Genomic DNA, 15764 nt, shown 5'->3' on the forward strand with positions numbered 1-15764 from the left:
AAACTACAAACCTTTTGTCTGGAACTGCTTTCTTTCAACTCATGCCATGTCCATGCTCTGGGATGTAACTGACAGGAGATGGCTTCTGCTGAGATGATAATCAGCCTCCATTATCTCTACAGGAGATTACGGTTCAGCTTTTGCATTGCTTCTCTTTGTCTTGAAGTGTTTCTGTCTGAAAAATTGCATTCTCTCTGGGCAAGTTGCTCAAGTGGTTACTGTACTGCCTCAGCCAGTTTTTGTTTGCATGCCGTTTTTGTAAAAAAAACGTCTTTCTTAAAAGTTCAATATGTCTATAAGTAATTTGGGACTATGATCGGTTGTCAGAACAACAATGATCAGAAACATGAAATTCTGCCTAAATTCTTCTCCTTAGCTCAGGTTCGCTGAAGCCAATTGTAATGCTGGTACTACATCCAAAACCATCACAGAGCAGGAAAGCAACAATAAACAAAACCATTTTATAATCTACTTCATTCCTTCATTGTATTGTATCGTGTCCAGTGCCTCATGGCAGTCAATTAGCTGCCTAAGCTGCCAGGCTGATTCTATGAAGTCAAGTGGAGGTCAATGAAATGAGTGCAGTGCACTGTTCTGATCTTCCTGTTACAAAAAGAACATAGAGGTAATGGAGAAGGTCCAAAGAAAGGATTGTCAAAGATAATATTAGAACTGAGGGTTTTAGCATTCAGGAAAAAATCTGAACAGGCTGGGACTCTTTTCTCTAGAAAAGAGAAGACTACAGGATAACCTGATTGAGCTTTTTAGAATTATAAAAGGGTTTGACAAGGTACACAACAACAATTATGTTTTCATGGAACCTTTATTGTAATGAAATGTCCCAAGGTGCTTTACTGGATCACTATTAAACAAAGTATGGCTCTGGACCCACATAAGGAGATATTTTGTCCAATGACCAAGAGTTTGGTCATAGAGGTGGTTTGAATGACTGTCTTTAAAGGAGGAAATCAAGGTAGAGAGCTGGTAGCATCTAGAGAGGATATTCCAGAGCTTGAGGGCTAGGCAGCTGAAGGTTCAGCCACCAATGGTGAATTGATTAAAATGGGATATGCAGGAGGCCAGAATTAGTGGAATGCAGATATCTGGAAGGGGCTGTGGGGCTATAGAAGGTTACATAAATGAAAAGGGACCGGTCTATGGAGGAAATTGAAAACAAGTGTAAGAATTTTAAAATCATGACGCTGCTTGAAAGGGATCCAATGTAGGTCACTGAACACTGGGACAATAGGGGACTTGCTGCAAGTTAAGGCTTGAGCAGCAGTGTTTTTACTGAGGATAGAGTTTGAGAATGCATTGCAGTAATCGAGTCTAGAGATTATGAAGGCATGAATGGGAGTTCAGCAGCAGATAAGCTGAGGCAGAGGTGAAGTCGGGCAAGTTATGGAGATGGAAAAAAATGCTTTTAGTGATGGCATGAATGTAAAGTCAAAAGCTTATCTTGGGATCTAGTGTAACACCAAGGTTGTGAAACAGTCCGGCTTAATCTCAGATTGTTTGCCAGGGAGAGTAGTGGAGTCAGTAGCAAGGGAATGGAATTTAAAGCAGGCTTCAGTCTTCTCCATATTTAATTGGAGGAAATTTCTGCTCATCTAGAATTGGGTGTCAGTTAAGCAGTCTGATAATTTGGCAACAGTGGTGGAGTTGAAATACATGGAGGACATGCTTCCACTTGAGGAGATCAGAAGTGGTGGTATGTTACAGTTCACTCAGGGTGGAATTAACCCATTTTTCAGCAAAGTGGCGCAGCTGGCAGGAAAAACAGCGTGAAAGCTGTGGGGCCCAACAGTGACTTTCTCCTCCACATTGTTCGGCTGAGGGCTGAAAAAAAGAGAAAAGGAGGGTCCCACAATATCACGCTGTTGAGCCTGCCCCGTCATCAACTTAGGTTTCAAAAGATTGGGGAATCTTTTTTAAAGGGTGCCCCAGTACAAAAAATAAAAATAGAAACCCCCAGCACACACCATGGGAGACCTGTCATATTTTGCGACATGAATGGATCACGCAATTTTTGAAAAGGCGGGCCCAGCGATCTTTAGCTTTGATAGAAATGGCCCTGCTGCTGAACATTCAAAACAAAATCTAAGCACCTGCTACACTCCATTAATTAAGAGGCAATCCGCTTTGAAATGGAAATGAAATACCACCTGGAGCTTAAACATAAAGGCCATCTGATATTTCAGTTATTCCGATGGTTCAGCGGACGCCATTGTTGACGTTTTGCAAGGGCTATTATAAATGTTTGGCCAAGTTTCAAAGGGTCCAGGAACATTATCTCAACATGAGGGCTGTGTTCACATTTGGATTACAGTTTTAAGAAGTTATTAAAGGATTAACTATCTTCAGCGTAGTAAAGTTTTATTTACAACAGATTGACCACTTAAGGGAACTTATATTTTTAATGGGTTTATGAATGAGGATTTCTTTTCAATATGGAGTGTCTTTGAACATGAGAGCTCTATTAGATTGTTAGAATTTATCATTTCAAAGATACCATGTGGTCCACCTACTATAGAAATTGGTGGTGGCTATGGAAGATACATGCCAGGTATGAGAAGGCATTGGAAACGAATGGGCATGGAGAGTATTAGGGGGCCTGCGGTGTATGGGGGTGGATGGAGGGGGCATGGGGAGTAAGGGAAATATAAGGTGTCAAGGAGGGGGGATGGGAGTATGAGGAGAGATGGGAGTGAGTAAGTTGGGTGTAGGAACGATGTTCAAGAGCTGGGTCGATGTCTCAATGAACGAAAGCAGGTTTTCTAACCAGCTCACCTTGGCAGCCACACTCCTCCAACACTGCCTCAGGATTTGGAAAACCCGAATGCTGCCTGCTCACATCTCCAGGAGATGAAAATATGGTGGGTATGGGCAGCGGTGATGGGCTTGGGTTTCCAAACTCAGGGAAATAACCCGAATCACATTTTCCATGCCCAACAGAAACATTCAGCCCACAAGCACCTTCATCATTGGTGGGTCAATATCATGGGACTTTCCTACCGAACAGCATTGTGAAAGCACTTTCATCTTATCGTCAGCAGCAGCTTATAAAGAAGATCAATCACCACCTTTTGAAGGGTAACAAGGGATGAGCAATATCTGCTAGCCATTCCAGTGATCCTCACCCACATCCCGAGAGTGAATTAAAAATAAACATTGACATAATCTTGCTGTGTAATTGGCCAGCATATGAAAATGATTTGCCTGACAAGTTTGCATAAAGTAAAATGATGCGGGTTGACACATTGATGATAGTATGTTGCTATTTTTAATTATTTAATATAAACAGGACACGTAAATTGTTCTAGACAAGTCCAGAGTCCTTATTGAAACTCACAGAAAATCCAAGCTTACAACAAATTAAATTACAATTGGTGGCTTTTTCCTGCATACTTTCTCAATGATTTCACATTCAAACTTGTTCCCATTTTTAAAAGTAATGGGCTTGCAATAGTGAGTTTTGTTTTAAATTGTTGTCTGCAGTGAGAATTATACTCAAGTAACTGCAGCAAATTTAAGCTAATTGTAAAATAAAATTCAGTCTCTTTCCCCAATGTAAATTAACAGGCGATAAAACTTAAAAAAGAACATTGATCTTTTTCCGTGTTTCTGAAAATTGGAGATGATAGATGTGAAACCTGACTTTGATTTCCAACAGCGTAATCAGGAGCATTAAATACTGCTGCAACCAAGAAGACTATCCCTAGTCTTCAGTTCCTTTGGAATACAATGATTTTACCGCTGTGCCTCTGCAGAAGACATGCAAATTTGTGTGAAGGAAAAAGCTTGACTTTACCACTTTGAGGCATTTGGAAATCTAAGTGCACATTGTTTTCAAAATTATGCTAATTTGAGGTGTGTTTTTCTCTTTCACAAGTTTCTGCTCAAATTCATTTCAGTATCAAACGTAAAGGCTGCAGTGAACCAACACAATCTGGCAATGTTTCAGAATCCAATTTTAAATTTGATTTGCTTTAAAATATAATCCTTGATATATTTAAAGAGTGGTATTACTCGGTGCAATTTGACTCATACACCTGGAAACAGCTTTAACACAAAATATTATCATTTTTAATCAGAACCACCCAATTTTCTATTAACTGAAAATGATTTTTAAAGGACTGTACAGAATCATTTACTAGTCATATTGATGTACAGTAGTCAGTATCATAGTATTTTTTTAAAACCAAAAGATTGTTAAGCATACCAGATAGTATCCTTGTACCTAAAATGAAAGGTTTAATTTTAAGAACCACTTTGAAGGCCTGTAATTGTCTGCAATTAGCAGAAACTCATTTGGATTTGGGGTTGTGACCAGGTTTGTGAGGTGGGCTTCCATCATGACTTTTTTTAATCGTTTGTGGGATTTGGGAGTCGCTGGCTGGCCAACATTTATTGCCCATCCCGTAATTGCCCTTGGAGGGCAGTTGAGAGTCAACCACATTGCTGTGGCTCTGGAGTTACTGGTAGGCCAGACCAGGTAAGGACAGCAGATTTCCTTCCCTAAAGGGACATTAGTGAACCAGATGGGTTTTACTGACAATCGACAATGGTTTCACGGTCATCTGTAGATTCTTAATTCCAGTTTTTTAAAATTGAATTGAAACTCCACCATCTGCTGAGGTGGAATTTGAGCATAGCTGAATTTCTGGACTAATAATGCAGCGATAATGCCACTAGGCCATCGCCTCCCCGATGCTTTTCATATTAGCACAAGAGATTGAGGCAATTTGATTTGCACTGGATGTAACATGTGCCTGTAGTTCGGTGACCTTCTGCATTAGCTTAGCAGATTTTGAAAAAAATGGGCTGAAAAAACCCAGCAGAACCTAAGGAAAGCTCCAAATCAAAGTATTTAAAAATCTGCATGGACAGATACAGAATGGATGAGCTGTTCCTTAAAGCAAAATCCCACGGATGATACCAGTTTGGAATATTTTTTATATTAAATATAATGGGGCTGCTGTGCTGTTTGCATTGGTGATCTACAGCAGTTAGGCAGTACAAATCTGCCAGATGGCCTCAGAATGTCCAATCTAGGACACAATGTACAGTTCAGCATTCAACCAGACTCACGTTTTGTACTAAAACAAAATTACCCAGTTTGTATTAACTTGTATCTGTCTAGATCGTCTATGGAGATTCATAGATGTTTATTAGATTGCAGTATAGGATTGTTTTGAAGTTGACAACAAAGGTAAGAAAATGAATGTATTATCCTGGAAGCATCAGTCTGATTCTCAGTTGGACAAACATTTGACTGCAGAGCTTCAAGAAGACTCTCGCACCAGCTTCTGAAAAGGGCAAGGGCAACTAGGGATGAACAGTAAATGCTTGTCTTGCTAGCGACACCCACATCCTGGGAACAAAAGAAAAGTTCGCGCCTGTGAAAAGAATACTGAGCCAGTCTGTCAAGGTAAAATCAGAACTTTCCACAAGACCTAGAAACTTTCATCATTGCCAAGAATTCCATTCAAGTGTGCAAAACCTTTTAATAGAATTTGGCTTCCTTCTCCTTCCATCACCTGACTCAGGCTAAAAAGTGACAATTCTTCAGTATTTTCTGTCTTTTTTTCCCTCTGTCTCTCATATAGCAAGCTCATGTTTGAGACTATTCTCTATGTTATAACTGCCTTGCTTTACAAGTTAGGTATCTTGATGTTTTCAGAATTGGCCTTTTTTAAACATTGCTATTTCATGTCATTGCTTTCATTGTGTTGTCGTACATTAGTTTATATTTTACTTTTTCCATGTATTTTGTGCTGTAGAAGTGAAAGAAACCTTTGAGGTAAAACACAAAGATGAGATAAAATTATTCACCACATAATTATTTCATTGCATTGTTTGACACACGATATGAATTAAGGCACTTCTAATTTCAAAGAAATCAAACATTTCTTGTGAAACCCACTGAGGAAAGTGATTTCTGATGTGTAAAAAATATGTTGTTCTGGCTGATCTATAACTGAGGACATTTATAAAAAATAACCCTAATCTGCTGACAACACCCTTTCAAAGGTTGCGCTAATGTAAAGATGAAGATGCTTGTCTCAAGCAGCCAAAAACAGTGTCAAATGGAAGTGGTGGCCACTTGCTGATTTATGAGCTTGAATAATTCCACAACAAATCTCTGTGGGCTACCTTTTAAGGAAATATTGTAACTATGTCTGCCTGCAGATTGTAAACATACCTCCTGTTGACTGAACTGCAGGGGTGACATTTTAGTCCAAAGGTCCAAAGGAATGTGTTCTCCATCTTTCTCATCACCAGAGCTGTGTGAGGGATAGACGGAAAATATTAAAAACCAAAAATGGTAAAAGCAGTTTAAAAAATGAAAACAATGAAAAATATGAGGCACAGATCGTGTGGGTGGTCTTAGGAATTATGTTTGACACTGACATTTTCAACATAATGGAGAATCAGAAAAAATATCTGTTTCCATTTGGAACAGTTCTATGTTGACATTTACAGACTGTCAGCACTTTTAAAAGGAGTCAAATAATTTAAAGGAAACAACTAAGATCCAATACAAATCACTGAAACTGGAATAATTGGAAAGTGAGTCTAAGAATTGTGCCCTTTAAGAATGTCCTTGGATCCATTTTACTTGGTGTACATGAGAGTGGTTGCAAGTATATTTACTGACAGATTAAGTATTTGTAATTGGTTGAGATTATGTCATACATCACATATTTAGAAAACACCCTTTTATTAAATACTATTGCTAAGATTAAAAGCATTTGCCTGATTAGCAGTCACCTACTGCAGACAGCTGTTGGATAGATTGATAGATATTCATGCAAAGCACTGTGAAATTCATTGTACCATCGACATTTTATTACTGAGGTTAGTTAAAGATTAACTTGTAGCAGTAGTGCCATCATTGTTCTGCATAGCTCTCACTGTGTTAAAGGGAGATTGTCCTTTAAAAAGTTATGAAGCATTACTCCCTTTTCTGCCAATGTATAATTTATGTCACACCAAAATGTGTCAAATGTTGCAACGACAAATGACAACATGAAATAAATGACGCAGTTCTTACGTTTTTTCTGAAATGACAGAAGTGGCCAAGAACATTGTCTTGACAGCAGTGCCTCTTTAACTACATCAAGATCAATACTTTGGTTCTGCTACAAAGCCCCTCAGACTACCGATTATTGAAAATACCTTTTGGATACTTTGAAGGTTATGGTGTTACATATGTTGAGCGAATTGTAAAGACAGGACAGGTCATTCAGTTGCTGCGCCTTATCCAAAATGAATGTATGAAGTTGCAGTTTATTTTGAAGTGGCCATTGAGGGGCATTCATCTTGTGATCTGGATGCTGGGCTTTCTTTTATTCATTGTGTTCTATGGCAGCGGATAGAACTGGGTAACAGCATTTTGCTGTATCTGAAATGTTAATCTAAATTGTCAGTGAGTGCTACTTTTCCTTCAGGTGTTTAAGAAGAAATACAAATTCTGGGGAATTATGTTCTTGGCCTGGGTATGCCAAGGTGTTTGTGTTGCAAGTGATTCAACCTGGGCTGTAGTGTGCAACATTGTAGTTTGATTCAGAAGGAGCGCAAAATGAAAAGAAGCAAGTTTTATGAACATTGTGGCCATTGTAAAACTTTGTTCTGAATGACCATAATTACAAGCTAAAAATTCTTTCCCTTTAATTGTCCTTGGTATAAGGTTTGCAGACTAATTCATGGAACGTTCATGTCATTTTGTGAGGCTGAACTCTGCAGTCGGGTCATCTCTCCTGATTTGACCTAGGGTTAGGGTTATTTATTCAAAGTAATTTTAATTCTGACAAATATTTATCTTAAATGGAAGCAAAAATTAAGAATTAAAAGCATAGTCCTGGTATTTAGTTGGCGCTGATGTATCAGTTACTAATGTAAAATGGGAGACTTGGCATTCAGCATAGCAAGCGGGAGATGCTGCACCCACTCATTTGGTGAATTCCCCCTGCTTTGGTGTCCAGAACTCGCACCTGAAACAAACATGATGCCTTTTGCATCTGCAAATAAATAACTGGGGGCAGAATCCTTTGCTGTCTCTGGTGGTGAGCTTGGAGGCAGGAAGGACATGTAATTAACCCCACCGCCTTCTCACATCCACCAGTATTAACTTCGAGTTGGGAAGGCCTGTGGTTGAACTTCCCACCACGGCACAAATGGAGGCCCTTAAGTAGCCTATTAATGACCACTGAAGAGCCTCATCCCACCACCGCCGGAACCCATCGGCAGGCCAGCTTGTCACCATGTGATGTGTATGGCAGATAAAACCGTGCAGCCAGCTTGTCAGGAGGGGGCAGGCCCTTGATAAAAGGAGAGACTGGACATTGGAGGCAGGGGGGGGGGGGGGGGGGGGAATGGTGGTGGTGGTGGGGAGTGCTTAGATTCATCCCTCTGCTCTTCTTGCTGACCCGCATGCACCCATATTCCCATGATCCACAGCCTCCTCATTGGCACTGCTGAGCACAAGAGCTGCCACCCTCTGATTGACTGGCAACACTCAGTAGTCATGATGTGGAGATGCCGGCGTTGGACTGGGGTAAACACAGTAAGAAGTTTAACAACACCAGGTTAAAGTCCAACAGGTTTATTTGGTAGCAAAAGCCACTAGCTTTCGGAGCACTGCTCCTTCGTCAGGTAAGCGGGAGTTCTGTTCACAAACAGGGCATATAAAGACACAAACTCAATTTACAAAATAATGGTTGGAATGCAAGTAAATTACAGGTAATCAGGTCTTAAAGGTACAGACAATGTGAGTGGAGAGAGGGTTAAGCACAGGTTAAAGAGATGTGTATTGTCTCCAGACAGGACAGCTAGTGAGATTTTGCAAGCCCAGGCAAGTCATGGGGGTTACAGATAGTGTGACATGAACCCAAGATCCCGATTGAGGCCGTCCTCATGTGTGCGGAACTTGGCTATCAGTCTCTGCTCAGCGACTCTGCGTTGTCGTGTGTCGTGAAGGCCGCCTTGGAGAACGCTTACCCGAAGATCAGAGGCCGAATGCCCGTGACCACTGAAGTGTTCCCCAACAGGAAGAGAACAGTCTTGCCTGGTGATTGTCGAGCGGTGTTCATTCATCCGTTGTCGTAGCGTCTGCATGGTCTCCCCAATGTACCATGCCTTGGGACATCCTTTCCTGCAGCGTATCAGGTAGACAATGTTGGCCGAGTTGCAAGAGTATGTACCGTGTACCTGGTGGATGGTGTTCTCACATGAGATGATGGCATCTGTGTCGATGATCCGGCACGTCTTGCAGAGGTTGCTGTGGCAGGGTTGTGTGGTGTCGTGGTCACTGTTCTCCTGAAGGCTGGGTAGTTTGCTGCGGACAATGGTCTGTTTAAGGTTGTGCGGTTGTTTGAAGGCAAGAAGTAGGGGTGTGGGGATGGCCTTGGTGAGATGTTCGTTTTCATCAATGACATTTGGAAGGCGCCGGAGAAGATGTCGTAGCTTCTCCGCTCCGGGGAAGTACTGGTCAATGTAGGGTACTCTGTCCACCGTGTTCCCGTGTTTGTCTTCTGAGGAGGTCGGTGCGGTTTTTCGCTGTGGCGCGTCAGAACTGTCGATCGATGAGTCGAGCACCATATCCTGTTCTTATGAGGGCATCTTTCAGCGTCTGGAGGTGTCTGTTGCGATCCTCCTCATCCGAGCAGATCCTGTGTATACGGAGGGCTTGTCCGTAGGGGATGGCTTCTTTAACGTGTTTAGGGTGGAAGCTGGAGAAGTTGAGCATCGTGAGGTTATCCGTGGGCTTGCAGTACAATGAAGTGCTGAGGTGACCGTCCTTAATGGAGATACATGTGTCCAAGAATGCAACCGATTCCGGAGAGTAGTCCATGGTGAGTCTGGTGGTGGGATGGAACTTGTTGATGTTATCATATAATTGTTTCAGTGATTGTTCACTATGAATCCAAAGGAAGAAAATGTCGTCGATGTATCTAGTGTATAGCATTGATTGAAGGTCCTGTGTGGTGAAGAGGTCTTGTTCGAACCTGTGCATGAAAATGTTGTCATATTGAGGTGCGAATTTGGTCCCCATGGCTATTCCGTGTGTCTGGATGAAGAACTGGTTGTTGAAGGTGAAGACATTGTGGTCCAAGATGAAGTGGATGAGTTGTAAAATTGCATCTGGAGACTGGCAGTTGTCGACGTTGAGTACTGAGGCCGTTGCAGCAATGCCATCGTCGTGGGGGATGCTGGTGTAGAGCGCCGAGACATCCATTGTGATGAGGAATGCTCCTGGTTTCAACTGCTCCATGTGTGCTGAGTTTCTGTAGGAAGTCCGTAGTGTCTCGACAAAAGCTGGGAGTTCTTTGTACAATGGGTTTCAGGATGCCCTCGACGTAGCCGGAGAGGTTCTCGCACAGGGTCACAGACACACGACAACACAGAGTCGCTGAGCAGAGACTGATAGCCAAGTTCCGCACACATGAGGATGGCCTCAACCGGGATCTTGGGTTCATGTCACACTATCTGTAGCCCCCACGACTTGCCTGGGCTTGCAAAATCTCACTAACTCTCCTGTCTGGAGACAATACACATCTCTTTAACCTGTGCTTAACGCTCTTTCCACTCACATTGTCTGTACCTTTAAGACTTGATTACCTGTAAAAACTCGCATCCCAACCATTATTTTGTAAATTGAGTTTGTGTCTTTATATGCCCTGTTTGTGAACTGAACTCCCACTCACCTGATGAAGGGGCAGCGCTCTGAAAGCTTGTGGCTTTTGCTACCAAATAAACCTGTTGGACTTTAACCTGGTGTTATGAGACTTCTTACTGTGTCAACACTCAGTAGGCCAGACTTTCACAGCCGGGCCTGATTCTAGGGATGGACCTGAAACTGGCGTTGCCACTGCCTCATTGGCTTGTCGTTTGGTGGGTCTTCCCAAAAAGTGGCAGCATGGACATCTCCTGGCTATCTGGTCAGCAGGAGGGACCCCTGGGCGGCACGGTAGCACAATGGTTAGCACTTCTGCTTCACAGCTCCAGGGACCTGGGTTCGAATCCCGGCCACACTGTCTGTGTGGAGTTTGCACATTCTCCCTGTGTCTGTGTGGATTTCCTCCGGGTGCTCCGGTTTCCTCCCACAGTCCAAAGATGTGCGAGCTCGGTTGATTGGCCATTCTAAATTGCCCCTTAGTGTCCTGGGGTGCATAGGTTAGAGGGATTAGTGGGTAAAATATGTAGGGATATGGGGATAGGGCTTGGGTGGGATTGTGGTTGGTGCAGACTCGATGGGGCGAATGGCCTCTTTCTGCACTGTAGGATTCTGATTCTGATGTCTCAACAAGATTACGTCTTTAATGCCTGTTTCAAGCCCCCTATTATGAAATTTGTTAATGACTGGCCTCAGCACACAAATTGCACACTGCAGTCTTTATTCTCTGATGCTTTCAAGCCAGACCCTAAAAGGACTGATAGAGTCTACCTCTGGACAGGTTATTTTTTCTTTACCTCAGCATGGAGCCGTCTGCAGTATGACTGCATCTCCCAGGTCCACGTTCAAATCTTGGACTGCTGTTGTATGCCACTCTACGGATCCTAATTGCCATCTCTCCCTTCACCCCTATGTAGAAACATAGAAGATAGGAGCAGAAGGAATCCATTCAGCCCTTCGAGCCTGCTCCGCCATTTATCACAATCATGGCTGATCACAGCATGTACATTATGTATGGTATGCTTTGTCTGTATAATGCACAGTGAAACAATACTTTTCACCATATCTCAATACACATGACAGTAATAAATCAAATCAAATCAAATCATTACCACTTCAATGTCCAAAACATTTATTTTTATGTCATGCAAGAAAACCAAGTTGATTTTCTTGTGATTGCCGTGTGGGGCACTAACCAAATATACCTCCAGTTTGTCTGAATTTGAATAACGGGAATGTATAAACACTGGCTCTGAACACTGGTATAGAAGGACATGAAAAAAATGTACCACAGTTTGAAGCGGTTCACCTAATTAATTAAGTGATGAAATTGCTTATGTGCAATTTCTGTTTCAATTTCTATTTGTGAGATATAATGTGGCTTTTACTAATCCATGCTGGCTAATCTTTAAATGATCCATATTTTACAGAGTGAGTAGAGTACGTATTTTAACATACATTAAAAAAGGTTTTTTATTAGTCACATGTCGACTTACATTAAATTATGGTCTCTAGAAACTTACCAATGTTTTGCTGACTGGTCTATAGTTCTATGATTTTCTCATTTTTCCCTTATGAAGCAGAGCTGTGACATTGGCAAATTTCCAATCCTCAGGCACAACCTCCATACCTGAGAATGTTTGATACATTGTGACCAGAGCCTTTGCTATTCCCCCTTTATCTTCCCTCAGCATTCACCATTAGGACTTCAAGAACATAAAGCATGGCTGTGAGGATGTTGTATCAACCACTCCAGTAAGAACGTATCCAGAGTTTCAGCTGCAACAGTCTTGTCTAACTCCTAGTTCCTCCCCTGGGGTAAACAGCACCCACTGGGGTATAGAAGTAAATGGTTTGTGGATGGCTAGGAAGACATATTGGAAAAATTCCATGGTAGTTAAACACCACATGCATATTGACACTTTCATACTTGGAACATTAGAAACTGTGTTTTGTTATTTTGTTACAAAGAAGGAGGAGTCAACCTTGGCTGTTTCAAAAGGATGAAAACATACTGTTCTGAAGAAACAGGGTAAAATTACATTGACCTGACTGATAATGAAAGGGGGAACATCCATTGAAAACTTAGCAGGTGTCTTAGAAACAAGTAGGTTATAATGGCTTTCTATAACTCATTGACAGCCTATTTTGCAATTCACGATTCAATATTTCCTTATGCTTTTAAAGAAAGAACTTGCATTTATACAATGTCTTTCACAACCCTAAAATGTGCCAAAACACAACACAGCCATCTAAGTATTTTTGCAGTATAGTCACTTGCGCTCTATGTTCTGACATGGGGAATACTAACAGTTTTTCAAACTTTCATGAGGAAATTTAGCAGTTATCCAATTCAAGGATCAGAAGTAGCAATTGAGCATCCCAAAAGGTTTCCTAGTAAGCTTCCAAATGTTGTTTGTGTATATGTATAAATTTGTTTTAAAAAAAATAATTTGTGGGATGTGGGCATCACTGGCTAGGCAAGCATTTATTGCCCATCCCTAATTGCCCTTGAGAAGGTGGTGGTGAGGTGCTACCTTGAACCATTGGACTCCCTTTGGTGTAGGTATATCCACAATGCTGTTAGAGAGAGAAAGAGACAGTTCCAGGATTTTGACCCAGTGACAATGAAGGAATGGCAATATATTTCTAAATCAGGACTGTGAATATCTTGGAGGTGGTTTTCTCTGCTGCCCTTGTCCTTCTAGATGGTAGTGGTCGTGAATTTGGAAGGTATTGCCTAAGGAACCTTGGTGAGTTTCTGCAGCACAACCTGTAAATGGTGCACATTGCGGCCTCTGTTCATCAGTAGTGGTGGGAGTAAATGTTTGTGGAAAGGATACAAATCAAGCGGGCTGCTTTGTCCTTGATGGTATCAACATTCTTGAGTGGTGTTAGAACTACACTCATCCAGGCAAGGAGAGTGTATTCCATCACACTCCCAACTTGTGCCTTGTAGACTTCGGGGAGTCAGGAGGTAAGCCACTCACCAAAGGATTCCTAGCCTCTGACCTGCTCTGGTAGCCACAGTATTTATATGGCTAGTCCAGTTCAGTTTCTAATCAATGGTAACCCCCAAGATGTTGAGTTGAGCTGAATTTATTTGTGGGGATTTGATGTATGCTGCAGATCCCATTCCTTTCCAGCATCAGTCTGGATTACTTGTCAGTAACATAGCCACTATGCTACTGTTGATTTGTTCATTTGGGAAATTGAGATCATGCCAGACTTCCTTTGCTTTTGCTGTCTTGGTTTTATATGGTGAAATTAATTGATTTGTCTACTGATGAAAGCTTCTGTCACATCTTGCATGTAGACTTCACAACTAAGCGATTAATTCCAATCAAACATTTGGTGGTGTCTGTGTGAGTGTAGGGATCAGGTTAAAAATGACAAGGGGAAGGTCATTCCTTGCTTGTGACCTGCTGTGTCCTGGGATATATTTTTCCATGTGTGTGTTTGGATAAATGAAAACTGTTTCACCTATTGTGGTCTTTTTATTTAAAGGCCTTTCACTTTACACACTGGGAAAAATGTACCTCTTGTATAACATAACCCCTGTTTATAAATTATCAAATCTGGCAGAAAGTAATGTTAGTAATTTGTTTCTAAATTGAGGAGAGCACTATGTTTGCAAAAAGATTCTTTGTTAAAAAAAAGGAATAAATGCATAGCATTCTTTACACTTTAACTATGTATGTAAGCAGCAGTTGATCATGAAGACACACCTTCAGAAAATAATGCAGTAAAAGCATTTTCAAAATCAATATTTGAATTAACAAACAGGACCATTTTATATGATTTGCACTGCGAATAAAATAGATCCTAGTTTCTTTGTTGTAAAACATCAGTTCAAATCCACAAGGACTTTTTCACTGATATATTTAGAAATTCTTCCTAAGCATTGACTAATGAGAGTTTGTGTAACTTGGGAAGGGATAGTGAGTTTATTGAAGTATTACATGATCATTACATGATCAGAACTCAGAGTATAATTACCTTAAATAGTTTCAAAGGAAAAATATAACCAGTTTTCATGTAAATAATCATCACTATCTCTTTATACAGAGCAGTCAACATGTGTGTTTAGCAGCTTCTATCTGAGGGCATTTGACAATTCTCTAATTTATTTTATATCTGTATCAGAGATTCGAGTAACAATATAACTGAAGTTAGAAGATATTAATGAAGCTGCTAACTGTTGCACATTAGACAATGACAACATATTGATATAATTTATAATGTATACCTTGATGGACAAATACAGGTTAATTGAGGAAAGTTAGCATGGAACTGTTAAGGGAAAATCATGTTTAACTAAGTTGCTAGCGATTTTTGAAGAGGTTGATGAGGGTAATGCTGTTGATATGGTGCATGGACTTACAAAAAGAATTTGATACAATGCTGCACTACATACTTGTGTGCAAAGTGTGGATTAAAGGGACAGTTGCAACAAGAATACAAAATTGGCTGAGTGACAGGAACAAAGTAGTGGTTGATGGATATTTTTTGGATTGGAGGTAATTTTGTGGGTGAGTTTCCACAAAGGTTTTGGGACCTTTGTTCTTCCTTACGTATATTACTGATCTAGACATAGTGTATAGGCCATAATTTCAAAATTTGCAGATGATATGAAACATGGAAGCATTGTAAATTGTGAGGAGGATAGGACAGAATTTCCAAAGGACATGGATAAGTTGTTGGAATGGGTGAACAAGTGGCAGATGAAATTTGATGCAGAGGAATGTGAAGTGATTAATTTTGGTAGAACAGAGATACAACAAAAACGGTAAAATTCTAAAGGGAGGGCAAGAGCAGAGGGATCTGAGTGTATATGCGCATAAGTCATTGAAGATGGCATGACAGGTTGAGAGCAATTACTAAAGCATACAGTATCCAAGGCTCTATGGATAATGGCATAGAGCATCTTTGGGTCAATTATTCCCATAATCATCTATAATGCACCAAGCTAATGGAAATGTACATTATGTCGATGTTGCCACTGGATCCAAAGACATACAAACTTTTGCAGATTACACCAGGGAATTTAGCTGTCTTCCCAAGGATCAGCTTTATACTGCAAACG

The 15764-nt window shown here is 41.0% G+C and overlaps 1 protein-coding gene across 1 annotated transcript in view; it reads left to right on the top strand.

Moving 5' to 3' along the window:
- Positions 1-15764, top strand: part of LOC144503759 (inositol polyphosphate 1-phosphatase-like) — a 239691-nt gene that overhangs the window by 188719 nt on the left and 35208 nt on the right. The gene's annotated exons all lie outside the window — the stretch shown is intronic.

Source organism: Mustelus asterias, chromosome 14, assembly GCF_964213995.1.
Source record: "Mustelus asterias chromosome 14, sMusAst1.hap1.1, whole genome shotgun sequence".
Taxonomy (NCBI): Eukaryota; Metazoa; Chordata; class Chondrichthyes; order Carcharhiniformes; family Triakidae; genus Mustelus; species Mustelus asterias.